Source organism: Ursus maritimus, unplaced genomic scaffold (genome assembly GCF_017311325.1).
Source record: "Ursus maritimus isolate PB19 unplaced genomic scaffold, ASM1731132v1 scaffold_15, whole genome shotgun sequence".
Lineage (NCBI taxonomy): Eukaryota > Metazoa > Chordata > Mammalia > Carnivora > Ursidae > Ursus > Ursus maritimus.
The window spans coordinates 41,645,312-41,664,741 of record NW_024423897.1 but is presented as its reverse complement, the minus strand read 5'-3'; positions in this window follow the sequence as shown (position 1 = coordinate 41,664,741).

Sequence of the window (19,430 nt, the reverse complement as noted above, 5' to 3'; positions counted from 1 at the left end):
TATTCAGTCATAAATTTTGCCTCCTGGAAAAATAAAAGTAAAGACTTCCTGGCCCTGCGTCTTTCATCAACTGCTAACCATTTTACTGTGCCCCCTCACAACCAAACTCCTTTGAAGAATTGCCTCTACTCATTTTTTAAATCCTCTTTCCCTTCTCTCTTATACTATTTACACAGCCCTTTGACCCCATTACACTAAGGAATCTCCCATTGGCAAGATCACCTCAAGTTGGCTAAATCCAATGATCAATGATCAATTTTGTTTTATTTGACCTGACTGATCAGTAACAGATAACGGACATGATTATTTTATTTTCCTAGAAATTTGTGTCTTATATTTCACCTACCACACTCTTTTCATGCTAGCTGGTATGCAATGCTTTTTAAATCTTCTTAGTTGCTTTTTAAATCTTCTTAGTTGCTTTCTTCTTACCTCTTAATATTGGAGTGACCAGGGAGCATTCCTTCCACCTTTTTATCATTTATTTCCTTAATCTTTTTATCTGGTTATATGGTTTCACATAATATGTATATGTTGAGAACTCTCATCTGAATCCCACACTCTATAAAACAAACAAAAACCAAAACCTTGTGATTCAACATCACTGCTGTAGTATCTATTAGGTCTCTTAAATTTAATTGTCTAAAACTGAGCTCCTGTTCTCTTGCAATCTATTCTTTGAACAATCTTACCAGTTAGTGGCGACTACATTGTTTCCATTGCTTAGGCCAAATATTTGGAGTCATTCATGACTTGTGTTTCTTTTATACCACATTCAATTCCTCCAGAAATCTTGTTGGGTCTACCTTTACAAAATATCCAGGATCTGATTTCACACCATCTCCACTGCTTTCACTCTGGTCCAAATGACCATTACTGTTCTTCAAAAAGACAGAAGAAAGAACTAGTAAGTTTTCTAATGTAAACTCTCTTAAGAAATTGGAAGGGACATTTTCCATATGGAAATTAAAGTCTCTTTTTTTTAATATCCTTTTGTTCTTATGATATATATGTATCTATTTATACATTTTAGAAATATTCTGGATGCATCCACTAAAACTCTTAAGAGCTTTCTTTGTATGCATGTATGTATGCATGTAAGTATTATATTCTTGGGAGCATGACTTGATGTTTTTGGGCAAAAGGAGAATTTTTCATTTACTTGAAGTGTAGAATTGCGTCTGAACTTTTTTTTTACTCTAAGCACGAATTTTTGTTTGTAATTATAATAACTTCTAAATTTTACTAAACAAAAATGAAATCAAGCTCTGGCATCTGACTTCATGTTAATTACTTTATTTTTAAATATGACACATATCTTAATGAAGCCCTAGACCTACCTTCATTTCTTTCCACATTCATCTGCTTGCTTGAAAATTTCTACTCATTATCAAGCATAATAAGATAGTTATGTTTATTCTTTAGGAATTAATTATGTCGGGTAAGCCAGATTGTGGTCAATTTAGATAAGCAATCCATGATGTTGGTGCTCTCTTCATGGTATGGGAATCACCACATGTCAGGACTTCATTCCAGAGACTATTCCAAGGTCCAAACATGCTCTGTGTACGGAACAAGACGGCCTCTCTTGATCTTGTTGTGAAAAGATACATAAAATAATACTCCTTTTGAACTTTTCCAGAGGTTAGTCACACAAAGTTGGTAAATAAAGTAGGCAAATTGAGGATACATTTTGCTATAAATGGATATAAATTAATCCTTTATATTATAAAAGGACTTTGTTCGTTATTATTATCATAATCTGCATCATCATTATATTTACATGGATCTATTAGCAAATAATATAAAGCATTATTTTTCTTTGCATAGAAGCATACAACCTGAAAACAAGTTACACAATATTGAAGAAAGACTTTTTCTCAGTCCTACATTAAGCATAGGTATTTTGAACCATAAAAATATCCATAAAAGGGCACCTGGGAGACTCAGTGGGTTAAGCCACTGACTCTTGATTTCAGCTCAGGTCATGATCTCAGGGTCATGGGATCACAGTCAGCCCCCATGCTCACTGGGGATTCTGCTTGTCACTCTCCCTCTGCACCTCCTCCCGCTCATGCTCTCTCTCTCTCTCAAATAAATAAATAAAATATTTTTAAAAACTTTAAAAATAAAAAAAAAATAGCTGCAAAAGAAGAGCAATGTTGTAAACATTTAATCAGAACAAACAGAAATCTATGATGCAATATAGTGAGAGCCCTTGTTTTTCTAGTGAGCCATCATCAATTTCTTTATATCTTGTTATAAGTCAAGAATAACAGAAATCATAAGCCACAGAATTTAGACAGACAGAAAATGCTTGTATTTTCAATTTTGAACTTTGAGCAACATTAATCACAAAGAATGGAAACACTGTTTTTAATATCCAAATTCTAAAGCAAAAATTAACCAGACTGATGGCAATCGGAATGAATACAAAAAGACATTTAAGATAACTATGAATAGGAAAAATGATTGAAAAAATCAAGTTAGAATCATTTTTTGCATATGCACCTTCAGGATTCTAGCAAAAATGGAATGGAAAGGATGTAATAAGGGAAGAAACATTGTTAAGTATTAATATTGCCTAGATAATGACTTAGATGCCTTACATAGAGGGGACTAAATATTTGCACCACACTGTTTTGCCTCCACTGTTTTAATATAATGCTATTTGGACACCAACTTTGTGATCAGAAAACATACTTATGTTCATGAATAAAAAATGAAATAAAATGCAAAAACTTCCTCAATATTATTGATTAATTCTTATTGAAAAATTGGTTTCCATCATGAAATTTTTATAACCAGCTTAATTTAGCATTAATTTTCTATATGGACAATAAACATACTTGTCACATGTCATCATCTAATGTAAGTTAAATTAGAATTATTTAATTAATTTCCACATAAAAATTATAATCTTTTTTCCAAAATATTACAATAAATATTAAATTAACATTTTTCTGAATTGTATCTCAAGCTCAATTTTCCTGGATCAATTTAGCCCATCTCAGTTTTAAAATGAAGATTTAATTCTTTCTTTAATTTTAATAAAAAACAAATTTTATTGAATGCCATTTTAGTCACTAAAAATTCATGTTTATGGGATTTATGCAAGTAATATATGTTATTAATATGCTATTGCAAAAAAAACTGTGTGAAAGATTTGTGGGTTAACAAGATTATTATCACTTTTTATTATTCAAAAATATAATCCCAATTACATTAATTATCAGCAGCTGCCATTTTTTCCAGTGGGAAAAACTAAAATGGCAGGATAAAAATATTTGGGGGACAACATTTTCAGAATCCAAAGGAATGATTCAAAATGGAAGGACAAAAACTTATTTTAAAAACATATTTCCATTTCAATGCAATGAGTGTACTTCAGAAGTATGAACGGGATTAAGTCGTAGGGTGAAGATTTTTCTACTGTTGTTTTAACTTTATTCAGTGGGTTGATTTTAACCTGTCATGGATAACTTTTCTGATTACTCATTGTTTCTTAGATCATATTAAATTTGCCAAACTCTCTTATTTCAGTAAAATAAAATGTCCAGTTCTTTAAACAATCTGAATTTTTAGTTTACTTGTCTTCCTTATTAGCAAGGGTTCACAGGGTGTGGTAGTCCTAAAACATGGGAAGGGGGCACAAGAAACTTTTCCCCCCATTTTCAACTTCCCATTTTTTCCTAGACTAGCCAGCTCTTATTTCTAACACTTCAGAGTAGTGGGAAAGGGAGCAAGGAAGAAGGAGGAATAGTAGTAAATTCTTACTTCATTAAAACAGTTTAAAACTGGCTTCTCAGTCTTTCATTTAGATGACACATAAAACTAAGTTTTGTTTTTGAGGTAACATTATGTCTTTGGCAGAGACATCTCATTACTAGGAATCTTTAATTTTTTCTCCATTTTTTAAAAATTCAGTTAATTAATATATAATGTATTACCAGTTTCGAAGTTAGAGGTCGGTGATTTATCAGTCTTATATAATACCCAGTGCTCATTACATCACATGCCCTCCCCAATGTCCATCACCCAACTACCCTAACCCCCCCCCACCTCCTCTCCAGCAACCCTCAGTTTGTTTCCTATAATTAAGAGTCTCTTACATCTTATCTCCCGCTCTGGTTTCCTCTTGTTTAATTTTTTCCTCTCTTCCCCTATGATCCTCTGTTTTGTTTCTTAAATTCCACATACCAGTGAGATCATATGATAATTGTCTTTCTCTGATTGACAAATCTTTCACTTGTTGATGTCAGTAATGCACTATCTTCCAGTTCACATTTCTCATCTGATACTCCCAGCAATATCTACAGCTTCTTCCTATTAAATTCAGTTGCCCCCCTAAGTACCTCTTTGGACAGGACCTAATACAATCTCCCACAGGTTGTCACTCACATATAGTCTATATCGTACTCCACAGGAAACAAACTCAAGTAGTATGGATCTATCCTGAGACAGCCACATCCCCTTGAGTTTTCTTCAGCAGCTATACGTACTCTTTCTCAATCTTTAAAATCAGCAGCCAAGTGGTACTCATTCATTGGACTTCCCAACCCAACTGCAGTAGCCTTATAGCCTGTTTTCCAAGTAGGCAATCTTCATATTCTTCTAGCCTTGAGTTGAGAAAGAAATTCTTCACCTTCCAAAATTGTGGCAGGAGGGGAGTTCATAGCAAATCAAAACCTCTCTATGGATAAATTATCATCCAAGTCCTCCAGCAACATTTATTTATATCTTTAATAGGAGTTATCGTTTTAAAAGTGGTATAGCTGATTTTCAATATGTTGCTTGAAGACCTAAAATTTTGCTTTGGCAAATGACCATGGTATGTTATGTCAATATTATCTGTTGCCTCAGGCTAAACTTCCAATTAAAAATTCCACTTCTGTGTATATTTACAAAGGAAATGAAAACGGAACATTGAAAACACATCTACACTCCCATATTTATTGTAGCACTCTTCACAATAGCCAAGATATGGAAACAACCCAAGTGTCTGTAAAGGGATGACTAGATTAAGAAGATGTGGGGTGTGCATGTAAGTATACATACATACATACATATGGCATATATATGGCACATGTGTGTGTATATATATATATATAATGGCATATACATACATATTTATATATGGCATTATGCTAAGCGCAATAAGTCAGAAGAAAAAGGATGAATACTGTATGATATCACTTACATCTGGAATCTAAAAAAGCCAAACTTGTAAATACAGAGAGTAGAATGGTGGTTACCAAGAGCTGGGAGGCATTGGGCGAGGGGGCGGGGTAGAGGGAGGCAAATGGGAAGATGCAGTTTAAGAGTACAAAATTGCAATCAGCAGATAAAAAAAATCTGAAGATCTAATAGTAAACATAGTGATTATAGTCGACAGTACTGTATTAAAAACTTCAAAGCTGCTAAGAGGTTAGGTCTTAATTGTTCTTACCACAAAAAAGAAATGATAATTACGTGACATGATACAGGTGTTAGCTAACACTAAGGTGGTAACCATATTGCAATATATAATGCGTGAATTCAACATGTTATGCACCTGAAACTTACTCAGTGTTATAGATCAACTGTATCAATAAAAATTAAAATATAAATAAAAATTCTGTTATATAGATTTCTAAAAGTCTTTACAATTGGACTTATACTTCCCTCTTTTACATTTGTGAAAAAGGTACTTCAGAGAAATTAGCTAATTCTCTTAAACTCTACAGTTAACAGGAGTTATAGCAGCTATTTGAAGCCAGATTTTTCTGCCCATTTTTATTGTGTCTGTACTGTTGATAGTAAAACAAAGCACTAGAACTCACTAAAGTTCGTCTTACCTTGACATCATAAGTATATGTATACGTGTAAACAAACACATTTATGTTGCACCAGTCTATGTGTTTTGTTCCCAACTAATCTCTTTGCTAATTTCATCTGAACATATGTTAATATACTGCCTCCACTAGTTAAAGACAGAATTAGCAAATCACTCTCATTTGCAGTGATTATCAGCATGCTACTATTTCTCTAACCAGATAAGCAATGTGTTTATGCATTACAGCCTTGGGGGTATGTGCCATTAATTACACATGCCCAGCAGCTGACATGTGATTAATTAGAAGTGGGGAAACTATTCTTCAGGTGACCAGAAAACTCCTTCCACTTGTCAATGTTTATCTCTTTTTCAAAGCTGTATTATCCCAGAAGATACAGCAAATAGTATTGAAAAAATAAAGCTGATCCAGAAATTTTGACACACAAGTTCCCAAATATATTTAGAGGGTCAGTACCAAAGCTATTTGAAAAGCCAGATCAAGATTATAACAACAAAGAACCAGAACACCAAACAAACTGCAGGCCTATTTCACTTATAAATATTAAAGAAGAAATTAAGACGATTGGAATTTTTATTTAATTTAGTATAATTCAGTTTAATTTGAAATATCATAAATAAAAATGTTTTATATTAAGAATTATGGACTATTAAATTTTCATTCTGTAATTATACCGATTTTCATTCAACTTCCAAAAATGCAATTTAAAGTCCACTCTTAACCCCACTGTTTCAAGGCTTTCACCTTTTAATCTATTTTGAGCCTAATGGTTTTTATGGAATAAGAATGAATCTATTATTCAGTTGAAACTCAACTGCAATTTTTTTGTTTGTTTGTTTAAATTTATACTCACAAGCTTTGGATTTGTTTCTTCTATACAAGATTACACAGTTATTGCATTGATGTTGAAATTCTCCAAGCATCTTATAGTCATGAGATCAAAATCTTTTTCTATAGGAACTAAAATTGTCAAAGACAAGTTAGTCATAAATATCTATCTTCATATTTGACAATTTTGTAAATGCAAAAACAAATCAGAACTCCTAATTAATTAATTTTATTTTTGCTAATACTCATCTGAAGCCTAAGTTGTGCATACACCGTATGGAATCTCAGAAAAATGGTGTAGATTAGAAAAAAATAGTGTTACTTAAAAAAGCAATCAAATTTTTGCATTATATATATACATAAATACACACACACATACTCATAGGTTAATATAGTAATAGTTTTACCTGTTTTCTGTGTGTTTTTACACTGTGTTCTAAATGCCTTTAAATGGAAATATCCTTTGAAAAAATCTGACAGTTTTGTCTAAATGTGCTCTGCAGACCATTTGTTAAAACACAGATTCAGTTAAGTATCCCTGATCTACAAAATTTGAATCTCTGGAGTTGGGTTCAGGAATCATATCTGACAAAATATCCAGGATATTTTCAGTGAGCTACTTTGTTTGAATCATTGCCATATGAGGTATTATTATTATTCCATCATATAGGTAAATATACTGAGCCTCCAAGAGATGATGTGACCTCACAATGTTACACATGCAGTAAATTACTGAGTACGGATTCCAACTCAGAGTTTTGTCCCTCCAAAGCCCAGGCTCATGATGATTAGTCATACCGGCTCATTTAGAAAATAAAATATTTGATATAAAAATATTCTTCAGAATATATATGTATATATAAACATATGTACATATAAACATATATATTACATATAACATATATATATGTAAAAACCTTGGACTAATAATGTTTGGTTATTTTTATGCTCTTAATTGCTGTAATGAAAGGTTGCCCCAACAAAAATAATCATAACTATACTTATCATACCCTACGATGCATTGATTCAGAAGAGTAAGTTTAAAAATCAATCTAAAGTATTGTATAACTTCAAAATATTAGAGATTTGCAAAGCTATGTTTCATAACCACTATCCCATCAGCATGTTCTGAATGTTTCACTCTTTGTTTTGTCCACAAATAATAGATTCATGTTATATTTTTATTGAAGTAAATAAAAAGAAATAAAGCAGAAAAACCTCAATTTGAAATTTACGGGTAGTGATATGTATGTATTTTTCAAATTATAGGATGTAATACAGAAATAGAAGATGCTGTGATAGAAGAGAATCTCAAGTCCAATACAAGACATTCAGCTTCCCACCAAACATTGTTAATATCATGTTCCTGGAGCATTTAAGATATTTGGAGAGAAATTGAAACAACGAGAGAAAGATCGAGACACATGATTAAGATAAATACAGAGATACTGGCATAGATAACTTAATAAGGTAGAAGACTTGAGGTCTTTGCTTTTGCCACAGCGTGGTACCTTCCTTTGAACCGCCATTGTTTCAAAGAACTATCAAGTTTTATTTTGAATAAAAGAATGAGAAACACGTGACCTTAGGTAGCAGAGGAAGCAGTGCCAGAGGCCAAGAACAGTTTCCAGCTCCAGCAGCTTCTGCTGTGTGTGCTCCAGCCACCAGCAAGATAACAGCTGCAAGCTTCGATGTCTAATGTGACATATTCTGCCATGTGGTTGGGAGAGGTGTTCCTGGCTCATAATGCTCCAAATTCTTATGACAAATTCACTTTCTGCAAAAATCTCCAAAACTTGCAGAAACTGTTGCTTGCAAATGGGAACCATGACTCACACATGTAGGTATGACAGACTCATTGCCCATATGAGGAGGTTCATTTAGGGAAGTTCACCCATCATCCAAGTGATGGAGCTGGCGAGCAGACTCTAGATCCAAATCCAGGTCCACCTCATCCATCCCGAAGGCCACTCTCATGAATGTGCTAAGACAAACCATACAACAGAGCTACATGAAAACGGACAGATGCTTCCACCTCTGTGTATTCGCTAAATACATCAGATAACTACAGCTGTTTTGAAGCCCTATGACTTAAACTTACAGTGTTTTAAATTTAAAATCTATTTTAAACTTATATCACATTCTCTTTTGTGATTTGGTTATGATTACGCTAGCTCTGCTGCTGTTTCTAGTTTAAGCATGAACTTTGCATTGTCATAATTTATACACTGGTAACCCATCAGTGTATCTCTGATCACCATTTTTTTTGCTCCCTGAGCTGCAGTTATGTTGTAATTCAGTGCAATCTATTCTTATTTAAATTCAGCTCTTCATTATAACAAATAAGACTTACCACGCACTGTGTGCCTGCTGCATGATCCATATGTAGTATTTAGCATGATTCGCAATAGGCAAACTACAGAGTAATCTGAGCTACCAAGGGACCAGACAATGTAGTCAAGGTGAATGTCGGGTCCTGGATTTAATGAACGGTAGAGATCATACAACAGGAGTACTTTGGTGAAGAAGTAGATCTTGATGTAGCATAAACATTCCAAACTGGAAGAACTGAAGGCTGGCATGCAGTGATTCATTGGTCCATTAAGTGCAAAGAAAAGGAACACTCTTATTGACTGATGATATCTCTAGGACAATGTTGTTGAGCCTAAAGCTAAGAATCTCAGGAAAAGTGAAAGGAAGAAGTAATGTAGTACGTGGAGGCAAAGGAGGACTGGAATGATTAGGAAACCGCTAGAGGAACAACGGACTGCAGCTACTGTGCTCTGGTGGCTGAATCAGGATATAAAGCCCTAGTGGATGGGCTGGTTTCAGGAACCTATGACAAACCTTCACTTTCAAAAAAAGAAAGGCCCCATTCAGACCTTGTCAATCAGTAGGGCAAAGGCACAATACGAACCTCCAGAGAGTTTTCCTGGATTGCCCCAACTCCTCCCTCTTTGTCTATGCCTTCACTTCTCTTCGCAATTTCATACGACTCTGTTTCCATTGTGTTCCAAAGTTGGGATCTCATTTCATAAGCCTCTTTGTCCTGTCAAAAGTTCAGAAATAACAGAAGTAAAACCAATGAATCATTGAAGTAGGAGTTAGTAAAAGTTTATCGAGCCACATCAAAAAAGAGTTTCCTAACTGGGAGACCTCAAACAAAAACGCGGAATGAGACCCAGGGGTATATTGTTATGAAGCAGCTTATATAGTGAGGAGGCAGTGACTACTTACTCTTCACAGTGATTGGTCATAATATTATAATTTTTTTAAATAATCGGGGCTTGGTCAGTAGATACCTCATATCAGTCTTGGGAAACAGTGTGTTTTGCTTATGATTTCTGGAAGTCTAAACAAGAAATGAACCAGGTCAAGTTAAGCTTTGTTTGTATGACTAAACTGGTCTTTTTGGCTCAGGCAAGTTTCAGGGCCGTCATCGTTTGTCTTTTATTTTAACAATTCACTATTTTATCCTCATCTCATAGTTTATCTTCTCCATCAGGCTCCTATCAGAAATTCTTTATGGTAATGAAACTGTCCAGCCTTGGAGAATCACTTCTCAAATTTCTCCAGGGATGGCCCTAGAGGATCATTGCCTTTGGCACTGGTGGTGGGTAGACTTACTTAGGCATATTGAGAGAAGGGGGGGAAATGCTGCTTCTCGATTTGTCTATTTCCAGAAGTTATAAATGCATGCCAACAATTTCAGTTAGCAGAATGCAGAAGAAAAGGGACATTAATTTTATATGTACAGGACAATAGCAACTTGCTGTAATTATTTACCTTGAAGGAAAATTATGCACTTATAAGTAAAATTATATATATAACTCATAAAAATATAAGGCAACAAAGAAGCTATAAACTTACACAAACATAGCCTGATCCCCAATACATGTTATTAAGGGTGAAAATTTCAATTGTTATGGCATTTATGAGCCTGTGCTAATGAAGTCAGTCTGCCAAAATTTGCAACTACTTCAAAAATATGGGGTTTACCACAGACAGTGTAACTGCATTTCTACAGAAAATACTACCTTCTAATGATGGCCTGTGCAGGAGAACTCTGACGCTATACTAAGCACTTCATAATCCACGCCCTGTAGTTGTGCTTGCATCAAGGCAATATTTTGTATACAAATTCAATGCCTCACACTTTTGATAATACAGTTAACCATAACATTAATATCATTTAATAAAACCATTGTACTCCCAGAGATAGCTCCTCCAACCTTCTCATTAGCAATGATTTGAGAATCAACTATAGATTAAAATAATAACTAATAGTAAAAAGCCACTTGTAGGACATGACGGTAAATTTGACAGTGCATTGCTACTGAGGTAAATTCAACTGTCTCAAATTTTAATTTATGGCAAGGGTAATCAGCTTTTGCTCAATTAATCCAAATCCTTAGAAAGGCATTGAAATTTTCATGAATATTTCTGAGATAATTAGAGAATTTCTATATTTGCAGTGTACTGACATCTCATAAATATCACATTGTGCTTTTATCTTCATATGTGCTTCTTCTCACTAAATACAGAAAAGTGATAATTAGCCTTAGAAATATCCATTAAACAAAAAAGAAGATAAATATAAAGACTGATTAGACTCATAAGAATTTGCAAAATGAAAATATTGTTAATTCTTCAGTGGTAGTCATTAATATGGCAAAATGTGTTCTATTAACACAAAACTAGAAACTCACTTTACTCCCTGTGGACTAAAGGTTTACTAGGATAACATCATTATGAAAACAAAATACATCATTAAAATTGGAGAAGAAACTAGCAGGAACATGACCTTTTAAAACATTATTTCTTTTAATAAGCTGAAAAATGGTAAAATATTAAAAATTTTAAAATGTTTAAAAATTTTATGACAATATTAAAATATTATGTATTTTAAAAAATTAATCAAATGCAAAGGAGGTAAAATAAATGTAAACTAAATTACATTCTTTGATAAAATTATTTAAACATTAAATAATTTGAACACATTGAAATAGAGACTGCTGTTATAGGCTTATAAGATTATAGACATATAATTCTACTTTTATTCCTTCTATAAAATTTAATTAAAAATATTAGGGTACCTGTTTATTTGGATTTATTCTCTCAGACCATGTCCCATAAAGATAAAGTTAAACCTGAAAAACAAAAATCTAAAGAGTAATATATGGCATCTTTGTGTTCCAGTTGTAATAATTATAAATAAATTACTTCTGAGGGCTAAATCACACTGTTTAAATGTCACTCTTAAAATGTTGCATGTTTGACATAGCTTCTAAGACCCATCTAATTTTTTGTCACTTTTGAGTATTTAAATTTTCTCAGTTGGTGAATATGAAAGTATTTCTGAATAAAAATAAATCTATATTTTAAAAAAGATAAATAACAACTCATTTCTCATGAATGAATTACATTAGTCACCATATATTTCTTTCTTTCTTTTTTATTATGTTATTTTAGTCACCACACAATACATCATTAATTTTTGATGTAGTGTTCCATGATTCATTGTTTGCATAAAACACCAGTGCTCCATGCAATATGTGCCCTCCAGGCTAACCCATCCCCCCATTCCCATCCCCTCTAAAACCCTCAGTTTATTTCCCAGAGTCCATAGTCTCTTATTGTTCATCTCCCCCTCTGATTTCCTCCTCTTCACTCTTCCCTTCCTTCTCCTAATGTCCTCCATGCTATTCCTTATGTTCCACAAATAAGTGAAACCGTATGATAATTGTCATTCTTGGCTTGACTTATTTCACTTAGCATAATCTCCTTTAGTTCCATCCATGTTGATGCAAACATTGGGTAATCATCCTTTCTGATGGCTGAGTAATATTTCACTGTATATGGACCACATCTTCTTTATCCATTCATCTGTTGAGGGGCATCTCAACTCCTTCCACAGTTTGGCTATGGTGGACATTGAGGCTATGAACATTGGGGTGCATGTGGCCCTTCTTTTCACTACATCTGTATCTTTGTGGTAAATATCCAGTAGTCACCATATATTTCTAACAGAAACTTACCTTCTAAAAGGATTTCTCATGGAAAAAAACTATACAGAATATATATGGATGCATATATGTTATAATTATAAGTAGCAATGCACTAAATATGAAAATGCAAAAATGGGAATAAAACAAAATATAAATTTTAATAGTAAGAGATAAGGATCATCCATTTTCCCTTATTGAATAATCATAGTGATTATTATTAATCTATCAATGAAGAAGATGCCAATCTATAGGAGAGCCAGTTATTAGGAACTTAGCTAATGTAAAAATTCAGTTAAAATTAATATAATTGATTATATAATAAAATTAAATCCAAAAGTCAGAATCAAGCTATACAAAAGAGAAGTAGATAAGCAGCAAGTCCATATTTTAATATTAAACAGAAAATAAAATGCTTTCTTTTCTGTACTTTAATAAAAACTACAAATAAAATTAAATGTCAAATAAAACATTGGGAAAATATTGGTAATTTATGATAAAAATTGAAAAGCATACTATATGAAAAACATTACATTTAGTCTAGAATGAACCTCAGATTGGTAAAGACTAATAACAGCATACTTCATGGGAAAAGACCAATTGCTTTTTTCCTAAGGTCAAAAGGAAAAGAAGGTCTACTCTCATTACTTTTATTCAGTGTTTTACAAGAAGTTCTAATTAGGGCATTTATGCAAGAAAATTAAATAAAATGCATTCAGATTAAAGAGGAAGAAGCAAAATTATCTGCATGTTGAGAAAACATAGCCTTATATACATATAGAAAAATCCAAAGAATCCACTAAAGAAACTATTAGAACTAATAAATTAAGCAAATTTATAGAGCACAAGACAAATATATAAAACTAAACTTCATTTATAAAAACTACCAATAAATTATCTTAAAATAAAATTATATGACTAATTCAATTTCTAGTAGTATTATAATAATATAGTTAGGAATACATTTTTTTAGAGAGCAAACATACACTATGAAAACTGCAAAACCAGTTATAAAAGTAATTACAGACCTACATAAATAAAAATGCATTCCATGGCCATGGATCAAAAGACTTAATACTAAGACAGAGCTAAAGCTATCAAACCCTCAGATAAAAATGTAGGAGTAATCTCTGTGACATTGGTTTAAGCAAATCTTAGATATGACACCAAAAACATAGGTAACAAAAGAAAAAAAAATAGATGATTTGGACTTTACCAAAATTAAAAATTTTGTGAGTCGACAGATACCTTTAAGAAAGTGAAATAACCGGGACTCCTGGGTGGCTCTGTCCTTTAAGTGTCCAACTCTTGATTTCACCTCAGGTCATGATCTTAGGGTCCTGAGATCCTGGGGCTCTGCACTGGGCGTGGAACCCACTTAAGATTCTCTCACTCCCTCTCTCTCTACTTCTCCAACTCATCTAAATAAATAAATAAACATAAATAAATAAATAAATAAATGTTAGAATATATTAAGAACCATTACTATCTTAAGATAACTATAATCAACAAGAAAGATTGTAAGAGGTATTGATGAGGATGTGGAAAAATAGTTTAAAAATACTATTTACATAGTTCAAAAATGGACAATCTGAATATACATTTCATCAAAAAAAACACAGAAAAGGTCAATAACCACATGAAAAATTGTTCAATATCATTATTCAACAGGAAATGCAAATCAAAAGCACAATTCATTGATATCATTAAATATCCAGTAAGATAATTATATAATCAACAAGAAAGATTATAAGAGGTATTGATGAAGATGTGGAAAACGTGGACATTTATATATTGCTGGTTAGAATATAAAATGGTGCAACCAGTTAAAAAAAGATTCTTATAGTGCCTCAAAATATCAAAAATAAAGTAATGGTATGCCAGGAATTCCACTCCAAGGCATATACCCAAGAGAAATGAAAATACAAATGTTGATAGCAGTATGTTCGTAGCAGTCAAAAAGTTAAACAACTCAAATGTCCACCTACTGATCAATGGATAAATAATTTACATATCCATTCTATAAAGTGGAGTATTATTTGACAACATAAAGAGATGAAATATTAATGTGTGATAAAACACGGATGAACCTTGAAAACATTATGCTAAGTAAACAAAGCCAGTCACTAAAAATTGAACTAAAAAAGCAAAAGAAGCCAGTCTCACATTATATAATTTAATTTATATAAAAATGCCCAGACTAGACAAATTTATAGAGACAGCAGATAGATTAGTGGTTTCTTAGGGCTGGGGGTTTGGAGGGTTAGTGAGAAGTGATTGTTGAATTATCTTAAGATGATAAATTTTCTAAAATTGATACTGGTAATGATTACACAAGTCTGAATATACTAAAATCCACTGAATTGTAGACTTTACATGGGTAAATTGTATGGTATATGAATATCTCAACAAAACTGCTATATATTAAAAAAAAAAAAGTTAATGGGGGCCCCTGGGTGGCTCAGTTGGTTAGGCATCTGCCTTCGGCTCAGGTCATGATCTCAGGGTCCTGGGACTGAGCCCTGAGTCTGGCTCCAAGCTCAGCAGGGAATCTGCTTCTCCCTCTCCCTCTGCCTCTCTCTGCTTGTGCTCTCTCTCTTAAATAAATAAATTAAATCTTAAAAAAAAAAAGTAAATGGCTTCTTAGTAGATATCACTAAACAAAAAGAGAAATACATAGGGAATTTTCTTACATACTTGATTTTTCCTTTAATAAACAGCAAAACATTGTTGCTGTCATAAATCCAAAAGCATTGTATAATAGAAATGCATTCAATAGTTTTGTGTTAAGTTTGTCATTTTATCAGGTCTCAAGTAGTTCTCTGCTTCTATCATTACAATCTGCTTTGGTATGATAGTACAGAGGATTTGGTAACATATTTAGATCTATGGATTATATAGCCTAATGTTTTTCAATTTGGTCCTGAATATCAGAAGGTACTCTCTGAAGACAGCTCAAGATGTGGGAAAATGTGAAGAGGGATGAAGCAGAGGAGGCAACTAGCTCCTGTTCCCACTTTGTTCAGAATATTTGATGATCTAATCAAAGTCTTCACTATAGAAGTGAAGATGCCTAGCTCCAAGGAACGCAAAGACTTTACCTGGCTAGCAAGCATGTTAGTAAAGAATTAAGACAAGGAATCAGATTGCATGATTCTCTATACAGTGAATTTGCACTGCAGCCTACTTGATTTGAGGATATTTATACACTTTACTCACTACAATATGGTTTAAATAAAAATCATATTTACATAACAACTGTGAACTGCTTCTGAATTTATTTTTGAATATTTATTTATAATTCGCTGTTCCTCCCTCTCTGATTATATTAATATTCATCGAGTAAATTTATGATTTTGACTACTCCCTTTTTGGGGGGGGGGCGAAACTGGCCATCGCTTCCATTCCAATCACATCTTTAGAAATGGACAAAGTCAGTATAACACTTTCTGGCTGCTACAGCAAAGGCATAGTGAATTACACAGAAAGAAGTATGTACACAGTAAAGACAGTAGACATGAGCAGACATCCCTTTCTGATGGGAAGTTTTAAATATGTGAGGACTATGATATGCACATAATTGTGTCTGCAATAGGAAATTCATATGAGCATAATGAACCAATATGTAGACAGAGGCCAAGAAATGAAGCAGCTAGTAACTTCTAATGGTGTTTGGGTCCCTAAACTCAGTTATATTTGAGTTCCATCTCATAATTACTTTAGTCCTACATATTTGAAACCAGATTAAAATTACTTAGTTTTGCTATTTTCCATAGTTATTTTGCTCTTGTTTTATAATTGTATAATTCCCTTTTCTAATAAAAAGCATGGTGGAAAATGTAGAAAATTAATTGCATAGTCTCCCCTACAGTATGCTTTGGGGTGGTAGCACTGTTTTCCTGTGGCATTCTTGCTATACCATTATCTTGCTTCACTCAGAGTCAACGTTCATGCTGGCAGCCCATGAAAGAAATCATGATCTCATGAAAGAAGACAGGATGGGATCCTCTTACCAAGCCATCGTCTTAGAGCTGGGGACTGGCTCTGGGACCCTGAGATGACCACACTGATGAAAGTCCTGAACATTTTTGGAATATCTGATTCAACTCATGATTAGTGGACCTGGCAGGAAAAGGGTCAGAAAAACATTCAAAGAGAAATGAAAACTACACCTGATGGCTGGGAGATCCCAGGCACTGAGGGGAAATTGAAAATTTCAAAGGCATTTCAAAGAGCAGGGCCTCCTGAGGCCTTGGACCCAGGACAGAGGCACATTGTATATGAGGGAGGAACTGAATAATAGAAGACATAAAAACATATTAATGAAATTGATATTAGGTTATGAATCAATTATCAATATTTGACTATTGCTTAAAGGAGTTCTATGTGTTTCTCTGTATGTGTAACAATAAAATAAGTTTGATATATGAAAATGTTAATTCTACAAATTTTCTTGTTTCCCACATTACATTAGCCACCTGAACATGATTTCTTCTGTTGAATTTATTCACTATTTTCTTCCTGGCTTTTTATAGACACAATCTTGTTCAATGTTACTGATGAATTTTCCAAGAGGGAAAATTAGATGTGACTGCTTTTATTAAATTTCCCATGCTAGAAGGAACGAGGGGACTGTCATTCAGAAAGACCAAGGGAGGAATGTCAATGAAAAAGATGTGAATAGTTTACATTGGCTCTTGGCCAGACTCACACTATTTGGTGTTGTTTTGGTCATAAATTGAAAGGGTTTTGAAAGTGCTTATACTATGTGACACAGCTTTGATTACCTAAATTCTCTGGGCCAAAACTGGAAAAAGATTCATATGAAATATTTATGAGTTGGAAAGTACCCTGGAGAGAAGTAGCAATATTAAATGATTGATTAGGATTCAAAGGTACAGACAAATTGCAAGGTGTCTAATATATTCAAGTCGATTTTAAACTAGTATTTACCCATAGATGGTTACTCTTTACAAACATGGCCTTTTCCTAGTTGCTAGGCAGCTACACTTGAGTGTAAAGAGCCCTAGTGTGAGTAGTAGATGATTAGAAATAGCCTCTTTCTTGAAATACAAATCCTTAAGACTAAGTATACATCAATAATACAGATTTTATCAAAAATTATTCAAATTTTATATCCTCTTTTCTTAAACTGTTTGATAGTATCTACAATATGTTTTCCCTGTTTAAAAACAACCAAAACATTATGTTAAATCTGTGGCACAAGGTAATTCTCATCATTTTGTAAAAATCCCAATATAGAATATTTTAATAACAAAAAGATCTATAATAAAAAGATACTTTTTACAAAGAATTATTCCCAAGCCCTTAACAGTAAATTAAGGATCACAAGTTTATTGCAATTAAGTTATAATTAATGATAGAGGTTCTTATTCTTAATTAATATTGGTAAGAATTCAGAAGACATACTGCCTTGCATAAAATTAATTTGACAACCATATTTTACATATCTTTTATGTATGTGTCAGAAAATAGAATCATCAAGTATATTTTCATTATATTCTTCAGAGTCATGCATAGGGTGGCCATTTTTATTTAATTAATATGTGTTAGTTCATTAGCAATCACTTCTATAAAAATATTCCTTTAGGCTCTGTTTCTTAAAAGTTTCCCATCTATAAACTTATAATTAACAGACTATATTTTTTTAATATTATCTTGTTTTATCATTCCATCTTGTAGCTGTAGACCCTAGGGGTTATAAAGAGACGATTTGATTGGTATAACTTTTGAAGATAATTTGGAGTGAATCAATGTCCCTAACTGTATCAGTTAGCTATTGCTGCTCATAAAATCTACCCAAAAGCTAGTTGCTTAAAACACCACTTACTTAACTCACAATTCTATGATTGACTGGGATTCTTTATGCACCTGTGGTCAGCTGTGTTAATATTAGCGTGGCTCTTTCCTAAGTTGGACAGACTTGGCTCAGATCCCAGTGATCTCCCATCTTCCAGGAGGCCAGCTGACTGTTCACCTGGAGGAGGCAGATGTCCCGAGAGAGGGCAAGTGTGCGTAGCCTTTTTAGTGCTAGACACAGAATTGACACTGTGCAACTCCTGTCACATTCTAATGGACTGAAAATGTCACAGGGTCTGTCCAGATAAATGGGTAGAAAAACAGACTCCACAGCTTTAAAGTAGGAGCTGCAAGGTCATACTGTAAAACATGTGGGTGCAGGAAGGTTGGAGAAATAGCAGTTTTTATACTCAGTCTACCTACTGCTGAAGCCTGACTTGAGTGAGACTTTAAAGAAGTCTCATGGGCTCTCAAATGACAATAACTCTCAAAATGTCATGCCCCTTAGCTTATCTTCTGCACTCTTAAAATAGCCACTACATGAAAAAAAAAAAAAAAAAAAGTTTTGGCAGAGGGATATAGAGAGACCAGAATCCCCAAAGACTGATGATTTCTATGACTGCAGATCTTTATCCTGAGCGATTTCTGTATTTTTGTCCTGTGAATTGCTGACATCATGGCTTTTAGAATCTGCCTATAAATACTGGGACAACGACAGTCAAAGCTCAAAGTTGTATATTAATGAAGGAAGAGATGACTTTTTGCCTTCCCATCTTACACAATTTTCACCTTATCTCCAGGAAACTATATCGCACATGCTCACACATATACAAATGCACAAAACATGTCCACACTTATAATTACACAGTGATTGCCCTCCCTGTATCCACACTTCCTTGTAATTTACCTTTGCAATTCCTCTCCTCGAAAGAAAATTATCTTC